Below are 12,873 nucleotides of genomic sequence, written 5' to 3'. Positions count from 1 at the left end.
CTCAAGAAATAACATGTTGTCTTGATCTTCATAATATTAATTTTAAGCTTTTTATCAAAGTAGGAAAGCTTTACTACCCATAGAAGTAGGGCAACACTTGAAATTTTAGTTGAAGGACATAATTGTATTCTGTAGGGTTATAAATATTATGAAGGTCATTATGAAAAAATATGCAAGTATTTTCTTCCTATTTAGTACTTTTTGTAAAGGATTTGCATGTAACTTAATTCTGATGACCTGAAATAAAAACCCTTACCTCACTTTCAGGAAGGGTAAGAAGGAGAATCTGGGGAGCTACAAGCCGGTCAGCTTTACGTTTTTGCTTGGAAGGACATGAAGCAAATCATCCCAAAGCTGCTTCCAGCCACAGGGAGAATAAATCGATGATTGGGAGCAACCAGTGTGGAATTCACCAAACTGTCACCCAGGTAGCCTTTTGTGCTGAGGTGATTGGTAGTTAGATGACTGCAAGGGCAAACGAGTGGCTATTGTATACCTTGACTTTAGAAAGACCTTCAGCATTGTCTCTTGTAGGACCTTGATAACAATACGAATGAGATATGCAATACGAATGAGATATGCAATACGAATGAGATATGGACAGGGCAGATGCCCAGAGAGTCTGCAGAAGGGTGTCAGAACTGCACAAAAGCTGGAGTAGTGAACTGTGGTGGAGAAAAAAAAAAAAAAAATATCTAAAATAGAGGTATTATTTATTAAAATAGAGGTATTATTTAGTGTGCATAAATATTTGGAAGACAAATTATTAGATCATTTGGAAACTTAATTATGAGACAACCTTTCTGATGACTGGGGCCTCCGAATAGAGATCTGAATTTATTATGCCTTAGTGGGCCGACTAGAACAATGAGTTTTTGACATACTCTTACTCTCTGAGCTTTTGCCCGTCTTTTGATTTTTTAATTCTATATGTAATATCTGATCTGTGCACAGGTGCAAATAGTTGTAGAAGAAAGAATTCTAGAATATTAAAAAAATAAACCCACAACTTGAATGTCAAATTTTAAACTCCTCTGTTTGGTCATCTTGTTAGTATACATATATAAAACCTGCCCACTCACTGCCCTACCAGCTCACCAGTTGGTTGCCAAGGCTCGAAGCCCTGTGAAGCAGAGAAGCTTTCAGGAGAAGGGATTCTCTGGCACGGCAGCTGTGTTTTGCTGAGAAGAGGGGCAGCACCCAGTGACAGGAACAGGTATGGATCTTGGAGCTTTGGTGTTGGGGTTTTGTGTAAAACCTGCTTATTTTACATTAGGGAAAGTGTTTGGTGAGGCCAGACCTGCTGTGTAGTGATAGTTTTGAAGTGACAGGGCTAACCAGGACTCTCCTTGAACACAAGTGATGCAACTAGCTTTAATAGGAGGAAAAAGCTTTTATGTTTATCAGTAGGAATAATAGCACACACTTTGCTAACTTACAGGCTGCATCGCCAAACAAAAGGAAAACGTCCATGTGAGATATCTTCTGAGGTAATCAGTAAGCGTTTGTTAATCAGGCCACTGACTTGGTGCCCTACTAAAACTAAAGTTTTAGTTGCTGAGCTCATATACTTTCCAACTGGTGCTTGATAGCAAGATTGAGTGAGTTCTGTATTTAATATGGTTTTATCTGCCCTTAGCCTTGGCTAAGGGATGATGATATTGACAGGAGAAAAAAAACTACTTCAGCATTTTTCTGGATATGTTTGAAAGGACCTCTCTCTTAGCCACATTTGAGAAAAGTCTGCAAGCTTTATGTCTCTTTTTGCTTGCTTGCTGTGATTTCAATAGTCATCTGCCATTGTAAAAGAAGAGTAAAGTGCATTCAATCTTTAGGTTAAGTCCTGTTGTTTCATCAGTGTTGCCTGGCCACAGCATCCTCCCCTCCTTGTGTTGCCTGACCTGCATATTGATGCAGAAGTGACTCTTATAGGCAGAGGAAGGAGCAGTGCAGCCAGCAGCTTCTTTCCAGGAGGTCACGTTCTCAGTCTGGGAACATCCTTCTCCCATCACTGAGTGTACTTGTGAGTGTGCTGGCTGGCTGACAAGTAGGAGAACAGCCACGCATCTTCCCCTGAATCAAGTGTCAGGGGTTGTTAAGAGATAATGACTTGCCAGCACTTAAAGTCCCTTGTGTGTTTTGGGGAAAAGCAGGGCACAGGTTACCAGCATTTCTTTTTTTTTTTTCTTTGTTTTCCAACTGATCTGTCCTTTTCCCAGTGCTACCGGGAGGGTTTGCATGGACCTCTGCCCTTGATGCTCTCCCTCTGCTCACCCCAGCTGAGGTCCTCGTTGCAGTGAGTGGCTGTAGTGCAGAGGGTAGTACTGCCCGTCTGCCCTGCCTTCATCTGACCATAGAGCTGCTCATCGTCCTGCTGCTCTTGGCCACCTTTAAGTCCAGCTGAGCCAGTGCAGACTTCTCTGGTCCTTAGCCCCTGTAATGTTGCCTGTGAATTCCAAGCGCAGAGGCTTTAATAGCTTTGCAGTAGTGTGGTACAAATGCAGTGTCTGTTGCATTGCAGAATCCCTGACAGCTTTACCCGTTCTGGGAATTGTAATTGAGGTCCTGTAGCAGTAGCAAGTTTCTGGATCTTGTCATGCCAGGGTAATAGACCGATTCTGCAGCCCAAAGGGAGCAGGCGCTGGAGGAAGGGGTTCCAGATGGCTGAACATGGTTCATTTGGCTCAGTTTGTTGGAATTGCAGTGAACAAATGACTGAACTCTACTTTAATAAAGCTTTGTGGATACCGGAACAAAGGAGTTGAGGAGAGTATAAGGTATGACAAGACAATTGAGCCAGGCTACTTATCTGCTTATAGTCCCCAGGAGTAATTGCTTATTTTGCTGTGTCTGAAAGTATATCACTTACTTACACATTTATCAGGTGCTTAGGCTTCAAATAAGGAAATCAGATACAAGGCTCAAATATATTATTTTGCTAGTGGGAAGTTCTTTTAAAAATGCAGTTACAATAATCTGAATATATGTATTCAGATTTCAAATAATGACTCTATCCCTCAGGTTGAGTGACTGATCTTCATTTTCTCTTTGAAAACGGAGACCAACCAGGCATTTTAAAAAGTGTTGCTTTTCTTGCAGGTCTGGATTCTGCAATCCTTATGTGGAACAGTATTACCTGAATGAATAGTACCATTGTACTTATTTGCAGGAATAATTGCTCTTTGGTTTTAGTAAGGGTGACAAAGTTGAGCTTTAATTTGCCAAAGCTAGGACATATGCTAGTGATTTTCTCTTTGCTACATATAAACAAAGAGCGCATAAGTGTACAGATGGATTAAGATTTTTCTGTGTTGGTATCTTTTGTTTGGTTCTGTGGTATTAAAGAAAAAAAGTTCCTAGGACAGCAATTTCATCATATGAGAATATTTGTCTAGACTTGTTAAAATAGGGAAATATTTCTTCTTTCTTCTCCTTTAAAGAAGCAAGCTTCAGTGTCTGAGAAGTTTCTGACACTTGAAACTGCTGTTTATCTTAGGAAAAAGAAATGAGGAGAACCAAGTACATATATATATATATAAAGTGTTGATAGAAATTTAGAAATAAGTACTTGCTTTTGAAAAAATAGCAAAATCAAGATTTTTTTTCATGTAGATTTTGCCATGACCATACCTGAGTATGTCTATTGCGATACAGACCTACTCATGTAAAATTTCTCCAGGAGAAACACAGGATCCTTTTTTTGCCTGGCTGTTAAACCTCTCAGCTGTATGTGATCAATTCATTCAGATCAGTGGAGCGGTTCTTCCCAGTCTCTCCTTACCCTCTCTCTTACACGAAAATATCAGGAAATAGTGGTGTTTTTCTTGTTTGTTTGCCTTTTTTATTTTTTTTTAAAGATTGTCGGCTCTAATATACTCTGATTACTAATTGAAACAACTCAAAGACTTTATACATATAACTTTTTTGGAGAAGACAAATCACTGTGCAGTCCTGTTTGTGATGGAGAAAGGCAGGCAGCTGGAAAAGTATTGAGTTACCTTTGCCAGGGCTCGAATAAGGTGTTTTAGTTCTACAGGTAATTACCACAGCCAGTAATATGCTGGTTGCTATCTGTTGTAAAAAAACAAGTTATTCAAATTTCTATTTGTATTCATATTCCAATTCATATTAAAATATTCAATTTTTTATTTGAAATACCAGAGCTGAATGATGAACGTCAAAGCAAAATATGCTTTCACAATATAGTTTCAATTCCCTCAGCCAGTTTACACAATTTTTCCATTGCCTTTAAAAGAAACTTCTGTCTCTGAAGAAGTCATGAGATAGGAAAATCCAGGGGGCTTATTCACCTTGGGTTAAAAAACAACAAAAAAAGAGCAAAGCAAGGAAATGGGGTCATTGAGGCTGCAAGAATTCTTATTAACATTTGAATAAACTACAAAGAAAACTATGTGTCAAGCCTTTTGCTCTCTTGTGATGAATAATGGTGACTTTTCTTTTTAATATTCTCAATTCCTGGTTTTGTAGGGGCTAGAGGGAGTATGACAGCGAGTTGAACTTTGGAGTGCTTGCCATTGCGTGCCTGGGACAGAGCGAGCACTCTTCTTTGCAGTTTCTTTGGGCTCCTGTGTGCTTGGCTGGGAGGAACCTGCTAACCCCCGCCTGAAGTGACCTGTGGATTTCAGCTGTTTTCCAGTCATCCCAGCCGCATTCTCTGATAATCAGTTATGGGACAACGAGTGCATCCTGGAACTTGGGCTGGAGGGAGTGTCACTTAGTTCTGTGAAGCTAATATAACACAACTTTTAAATAGAGCTCTTTAAGAGACATGTTTAAAACTACATTATCTTAGTGTGCTTTAGTATGGGAGGAATTTAGCAATGGTGTATAATCTGAATTTGAAATCATATTGTCTCTTCAGAAGAGACTTTCCGTTCTACTGCCCTGATTTAGTTACAGGCAGCTAGGCATGGGCAAAGGCAGGGGGAATGTGAAGGGCTGGTGAACACTAAGGCTTCAGAAATAGAACAATCTTCTAGCTATGAAAGTATTAAATAAATCTATGGCATTTCTAGTAAGTGGACTTCCTTGAGTATTAAACTGGTCTGTAGAGATAGAGGTACATTTTCTTGTCCACGTTTTCTCTCTTCCTGCTGAGACAGTGGTGTACCTGTTATGATGGGAACATTTATTCAGCTGAGCTGAAACCATCGATTCTTTTTTGCAGAGGTCACCAAAAATCCATCAGGTGGTAATGACACTCAGCCACTACTGATGTGGGCTGGATGTGAGCCAGTGATCTAGAGGAGGAAGGCAGTCTAACCCATTACCAATCCCCTAGAGCCATCGAGTCCCCCGCTTTTCGCTCATCTTTCTGCTTCTACAGCTCTCATAGGTTAATCTTTCTTCTTCTATGTCTAATGTGATCATCTTTCTTCTCTTACGTATCTGCTTTTGACTTCCACGACAGTATGGCTGACAAACATCCTGAGCGTTTTTCCTTCTGGTGCATAAGGAATTAGTAACGCAATGGTCAATAGGGGTTATTTAAACAACAAAACAAAAACAAAAAGCCCCCAAGACAAAGGAAACACTTTATTCCCTAGTGTGAAAGGCTAAAATAATTCTGTAAACATTTTTAAGATTCTGATGGCAAGAATATGGGCGTGAAGGCCTGCCTTTATACTGTATTCCTGTAGTTTGGAGTACCCCATAGTAGGGAACCAAAAGCACCCACCTCGGGTACTAGAAATGCAGTTGTGCTTTTCTGACTAGTGTTCCTGGCAGTGATGTGGAAATGTCACAAGTTGTTTAAATCCCCAAACAGTCTAGTCCTGCTGTACTAAATAGCAGCACTCCTTCAGCATCTTAACCCTGTTGAGGATCAGATCACGGTGGCCCAGGTGCAGTGCTGTGCTGGGGGGGCTGCACTGCTTCTGGAAGAGGGTTTGCAGCCATCCTGAGAATGCTTTGTTGCTGCTGGAGTGCACCTAGTTAGGGGGAGAAAAGAATCCCATGACAAATTGTACCATGCAGCATTTGCTGTGAATATTTTGGGAGCAGTGTGCGTGCTATGATGTTTCTCCATAACAACTCAAAGTCTATTTTTATGTGCTTTGTCAACATACAAAAAACTTTGTTACTTGAATTAATTAATTTTGCTGAGGTCAACTAGGATTAAAACTTTGCTCTTTATCATGCAGTATTCTGATGAGCTGAGAGATATAATAGCAACATCTCCCCTAGTATCCTGTGCAACGTTCCTCCCTTCCTCCCCTTCCACATGAACGAGATTAGGACCTACTGTTTCTATTTAACAGAAATTGTTTTAAATTAGTCTGGAGGTGTGGTTACTCCTGTAATCCAGTGCTTGTAAACATACAGTCCTGCCAATAGAACAGCGCAGGGTATTTTAAGCTGATACGGAGTGGACCCATGCCAAGAATCTTTTTGTAGGCGTAATTAAGTCTATTTTTCAGTGTCATGCCTCGTTCTGTACAGACTCAGTTATAAAATAATCCTGAAAATAATCTTGAGCCCGTGAAGTTAGAAGTGCTAAAATTATACTACAGCAAGCCTTTCACTGTTAAGCAGTCTGTGATTGGAAATTCCCTTTAATTTGCATATATGAAATCTGAAATTACTGTAAATGAGTTGGTGTAAAGCTAATATTGTCACCACTTCCCTTTTGCATTTTATTACATCTTGTATCTTTTCAGGAACTGTTTGCACTTATCTGTGGAGCTTTAAATACTGCCCTAGAGAATAAACATTTCATTTCAGTAAACAATCCCCAGAAATAGATTTTTACCGCAAGTAGTTTGTTTTTAATAACACATGCTGGCTCTTGGAGTTAGATTCCTAAAGGAACCGTAAAATGCATTGCTATCCCAGCATCTGACTTCCCTTCTTTGTCAACCTTTTAACAGATGTGTTGGGTTCTCTGTAGTTACAGGTCAGCTTCTGTTTATTAAAAACAAAAACAAAGCAAACCGAAGCAAAACAAAAAAAAAAGGAGGGGGGGGAAGAGAAGGAGTGCACATATGCCAAGATAGGTTTTTAAATTATAATATTATAATTTGAAAAGTTGAAGTCCAAAGTAATTTTTTTTCAATTAAAAAATGTTGACTTTGAAGTTACTGATTTCAAACTCTGAGTGTGGTACAAAGGCTCCTGTTGGGAAGTCAGCATTACAATTCTTTGTGCCATCTTTTTTAGTTAAAGGGCAATTTTCACTGCCATTTTGAGCTTTCCTGTATTTTTAAGGAATGAATGTCAAGTCGTAGAGATTGATTTCAAAGTGTTTCTTTCTTCTGGTGGCAGGCTGTGGCTACATTTGATTCAGTGATATGTTGCATTCAAATCCAGTATGTGGCCAACAGCTAGGAGCAGTATGGCATCTGAGGGTATGGAAAGAGTTTCTGGACTGGGCTAATCTGTCACATATTTGCATCAGTGTATTTAGGTGTTGAACTTGTCCTATTAATATTTTATGTTTTTCCTTGCTTTTAAAAAATATATATCTTTGGTAATATGCCATATCTAATGTTTGTAATACATGATCATATTTATAATGGAGAGATTTTGGAGATACTTATAAATTATATTTATTTTTATTATATTTAATTATTATATTAAGAAATATTTATATTAATAAATATATATTTATTTTATAGTTATATTGTTTTTATAACTTATATTTATTTATGATGGAGATATATTGAGATCTCCTTAAAAGTAATATAAAGCAAAGCATGATTTGCCTGGAAGAGGTGTCAATATATTCAAATCAGGGTCTACAGCAAAATGCTCCCCTACAACTTGTACTATTTTGCATGTGCATGCTTGGAAGACACCTAGCCCTGTTGTTAGTTTTCTCTCAAAAATTTCAGCCATGAGATTTTTGTGAACGAAAGGATAAAAATCAATTCTTTGCGGATTCATAGTGCTTGTATATGAGGATTAGGCTAATGCAGATGCACAAGCAAAAATCAATATAGATTTGAGAAATCCCTTCTGCTAACGATAGAACTGATCATGCAGTTCACAGCCTTAATTATGTATCTTCTTTATGAGACAATAGTAATATCTCTTCACATGGGCATACAAGTTAAATTTAACCTTCATCATATACTTTTTTTTTTTCCTCACAGGGAAAATACAAGAGAAGTACTAAATATTATTTACCTGGTCAAGAAGTAATACAAATGACAGGCTATTTTATAATTTGTTCAAAATCATCATCCTGTAAGGAATAGATTAACTTCCCCCATCTCCTGTTCTCCAAAATAACAAATGTAAAGCGTATTTCCAAAGTAGTGTTGTGTACAGAAGTTATGGTAGTAGGCAGAGGTTTATGGTGATTAGAAAAGTTATCACTCAGATTTTATGCTTTTATGGAGTAATATCGCAAAGACCTTGTAATTTAAGGGTAATAAACATTTCTCAAGGGGAACGAAAGACCCATTTCTTTCAAAGGGCCGTGTGTTTCATGTGAAATCACCCACCTAATTCTGATAGTTGCTGAAGAGCTGAAATGTGGTGAAACCACTCGTGTTTTTTTTTGTGCCTGCAGATTACAGAGCGGTGCTTTAGGTTGGGGTTTTCTTAAGGCGTGTAGGATGCAGGGGTGGTGCATCCCCAGGCTAAATTTATGTTCCCCATAGGCATACTGGTGGTTGTAACAGATGGGGCAGTCCTTGCAAGCTCTTACACTGCCTGCTGCAATTCATTTTGAGACATCCCAAACTGGTTGGTATTCAGCAGATTTCTTTCCCCAGAAAAGCTTTTTCCTTTTTCTTCCAGGTTCTAAGTGAATAATCTATCCTGAATTCCACTGACTATTCTGTTGAATATCAAACAGTATGTTAAGTCTTATATCTACCTTCCCACCTCTTCTCTTTCTTCCATCTCCCTCTTCCACCCACCGTGGTAATAACTACCTCAGCTGTTTCTGCAGTGGTATGTGGTTCTGTCCTAGGGAGAAGCTCCTCCTGTGGCCTTGAACAAGGAGGGTACAATTGAAACCAGTGGTGAACTAGTGATCTCTTGTGATGCTCACAAAATAAGCTGAGGGCTTTTTTAATCAACTTGTTTCTTTTGAAGCATAGGATAGAAAAAAGGATAGAAATAATTTTACGTGGTACTTTGAGGGACAAGTAATGTTCCCAGCAAGCAAACTTTAAAAAATAGATTTTGCCACCTATTAATGGCATTTTTCATTTGTGTTTTTTTTTTTTTTTTTTCCTTAAATGAAAGAAGAAACATTTGGCTTGATTTGACTGATGTGTTGCTGAGCCGGAGACACATCCGTTCTCTTGCTTTGTTGCTTCTGGGATAAAGCAGCATATGGTGGTTATTGCTGGATTAAAGGAAAAGGCCCCAGTTTAATTCCAGCTGTGATCACATGACTTTTGGTGAGTTGCAAAGGCTGATGAGGGGTGGATTTAGAATATGGGATTTGAATTTTATGACCTTGATATTCTCTTAAAAGGGAGCTTTAAATTGTCAGTTCTTTAGATTGTTTCAGTGTTCTGGAGCTGTAATGTTAATGGCAGCTGGGCACAGCTGGTGTTGGTTAGGATCATCTTCTCGAGGACACTATGCCATGTGACTGCAGAACAGAGAGAAATGTAATTTGTAAGGTGTTTAGAGTAGTTGAAATTAACCAATTAGGCCTGAAATTGTCATTTTGAGATGTAATGTGTTTATAGCATGGAATGTGTGAAAGATGTTTCAGCTCATGATTAAGAACTAAAATGAGGAGGGAAACCCTAGAGATGATAATTAAGATCAGATGGAAAAAAACTGACTAGATGGAAGAAATTCAGAACTTTACAGCTTTTTCTGCCATGGGGTGGCTGAAGTATTAATGTTCTGAGGGAGATCTTGCTGTTTTAGATAGCTTTTTTCTTTCCAGTGTTATTCTGGAGGATTTTCCAGGGAAAATAAAAGCCATACTGGAGGGTTTTCCAGGGAAAATAAAATTAACGGATAGGAACTTCCATGTGCTGTCAACCATACTCAGCATTGTCTGAGAGAATAAATAAAATCTCTTGATCTCATGAATGCTTCCAGATACTTTTCCCATTTCCTTCCTACACCTTTCAAATATAAATATGCCACCTCTGTCGTAGCTTTTTCTTCTTTATTTGCTAATTCTTGCATGGTGACTAGTCGTCAGATTCTTTCCCTGTTCAGCGCAATTAAATTTTCCCTGAATAAGATCACTAACAGATTCTTCAAGGCAAAATCTGCCTGGTCTTCTCCTGCCCTGCGCACTCCCCCCCCCCCCCCCCCCCCCAGTTCTTGAGCTTCCAGGGTTCGATGAATGCTTTTTCTGTTGTTTTTTTCACACATTTTCCTTTGCTTTCACTGTTACTGGTTTCTGTTCAGTCTTCTCTGCAATAGTTTTTCCAAATCCTCATCTCTTCTTTCTGTGTTTACTCTGTGACTGACTTGTGAATTTAAAGACTCAAACAGGGTTTTCATGTTGATGATGTCCAACATCTGAAATCTCACGTCTCTGACTTTCTTTCCTTGTTCAGAATATCTGGTTACCTCCAGCTCAGTCACTGTTTGCTAACAATCAGTATTAAGAATAATGTTGTTAGGGTAGTGATCTCAACACTTGAACCTTTCCTCCTTTATCTTGGTGGACAAACCTTGTCGCTTCTTCTTGTGCATACTGCTTGTTTAATTTCCTGTAATAACATATCCGTCTTTGCTTTAATAACTAGTTTTCATACCTAATACAATTTCTTCTAGTTTGGTCTCTGCAGTCCTGTTCAATCCTATGAACAATATTGCTTTCTTACTCTTTACCTCAGGATATGCCAAAGCCTGTCTGATTCATTGAGCACTTTCTTTCCAGCTTCCTTATCAGTGACGTGACTCTTGTCCTTTGCATTGTCTGATGTTGTCCCAAAGTCCCCCATTTTTTCTTCATCTTCCTGATGTGTTTATTTCCTTGTTGCTTTATTTCCTCTGTCCCCTTAGGAGCATCTTCTCTTCTGCTGTTTGTGTACCCCATGGAGGCTAGATCAAAGTGTTTATATGGTATTTAAAAAAAAAAAAAAAAGATTGTATTAGTTCAAAGATGAGGATCTGGTGTATTGTTCTAGTAAGTAGTGGGTTATCTGTGCAGCTCAGGAGCTGAAACATTAAATTTTCCACCTTTACAAATTGTTACTGGAAAGTGATAAGGTGATGCCGAAGGGTTCTTCTGCATAATAATTCACATTCAGTAATAATTTGAATTCCAACTTAAAAAAAAAATCTGAATTGATATTAATGAATCAATGAATAGAACAGAGAATGTTTAATAAGCTTACTGGAGGTCTGCAATGCTGGGACCTCTTCCCTGTGATTTAAAATGTTTTATGTTGATTTTCCAAAGTTTACAGTGAACTACAGAGCCTTTTCAAAGCTTGTTCTTCGTAGTTGGCATCCCCTTACTGCTCTTATAATGCCGTTTATTTGAACTACATACAAAGTAAAAAAAAAAAAAAAAAAAAAGCAAAGCTCATATTTTGGTTCTAAATGTGTCCCTGGCATACTGGCTATATGTGCTTGCTTGTTTAGGAGCCCTTTGGTGACATTGGTGTCATCCTGAAGTGCATGGAGTCCCTGCTGCAGTTTACGTTGCCTGCTAAAGGATGTAAAAACTGGACTCTTGTCCACAGCAAAGTTTTGCCATGTGTTAATTATTCTGGGATCAACAAACATGTGGTTACGTTAGAAACACCCCCCCCTCACCTTTTTTAAATGTGGTTGCAGTCTGGTGAAGGGTAGAAACGCAGCGTATCAGTTTTCACTGAATAAATGCCAAAGCACTTCCTAGAATTATTTTGTTTGAAGAGCTGAGGCTTTAAGAAGAATGCAAAGCTATTATAAGTTGACAACAAAGTTCAGAAATTGGGCAACCTGTATGTTCTGAAATAGAATCTATCATATGTTTTTTGTATGTACAGGAAATAATAAATATCACAATAAAGGAATATATTAGTACAAATGTTGAAACACTGCTACCTTCTAGCATTTGCATTGCCTAGCTCCCTTGTACTTCATTTAATTTTTAACTCTGCCTGTTTATTTTACATTTCTTTTAAATTTTATGGGCTTGTGAAGGCTGAACACTAAAGTATTACGTATTAAAGATAATTGAACAAAGAATGAAAAAATACTGATAGGTATGCTTGTAGAAAATTAAGCTGGTCATTTACACTTCGGTATGTTATCTTTTCATGTATGCATATCAGACAGTTTTCTGTATAGGACGTTTCCCAGATGAGGTGTGTAAAAATCTGCATGTGCAAACATACACATGTATAGTTGTAACTGTCAGTATAGTCCTTGAGTTAAATGTCTTCTCATCACCCCATTTGAGGCAGGCGTTTAATTATCTTTTACAGTTATATTGTCTTACAGTGAGAAGAACATTACTAACTTTCAGGAGGAAAAAATAAATGAATCTGAGTGAAACTGCCATGAGAAAGCAATCCGTATCCTTTCCTACAGGGCTCAGCAACTCTAAGAAAAAAAGCAGCTACCATTGTGCAAAAGCAAAGTATCTAGCTTTTTTTCTCCTCCATAATTCCTGATTTCTTTTAGTTTCCTAGTTAAATGCAGTAAATAATTCCTCATTTCTCCTCACTCTCAGAAAGCATAACCTTGTATATCCTCATACACAATATTTAAAGTAATACTGTTGTTGCCTCCCTCCCTTTTTTCTTCTCTGTAAGATCCCATTTACTTGTGCTTTAAAACTTCTGTTGTGCCTATTTAAATCATTTTAAGATGTTGTTTGCTGGCTTTGGCAGATAAAACTGATTATGGTTATAGCTCTGTCTGTATCTCAGGAAAGTGAGAGAAATGTGTATGGTTGTATAAAAATGTCCAAACCATTAGTTA

General features: G+C 38.2%; 1 protein-coding gene across 1 annotated transcript in view; it reads left to right on the top strand.

Annotated features, from left to right (window-relative positions):
* Nucleotides 1-1,878, top strand: part of LOC308198926 (uncharacterized protein) — a 35,410-nt gene extending 33,532 nt beyond the window's left edge. The window contains exons 6-7 of the mRNA XM_080602189.1: nucleotides 268-428; nucleotides 1,094-1,878. The gene's annotated coding sequence lies outside the window, so the exon portion shown is untranslated. The remainder of the gene's footprint in view (nucleotides 1-267; nucleotides 429-1,093) is intronic.
* The last annotated feature ends 10,995 nt before the right edge of the window (nucleotides 1,879-12,873 follow it).

Source organism: Anser brachyrhynchus, assembly GCF_964034855.1.
Source record: "Anser brachyrhynchus genome assembly, chromosome: 8".
NCBI classification, from domain to species: Eukaryota; Metazoa; Chordata; class Aves; order Anseriformes; family Anatidae; genus Anser; species Anser brachyrhynchus.
Note: the sequence above shows the minus strand (reverse complement) of the source record. Positions and strands in the feature narration are given on the sequence as shown.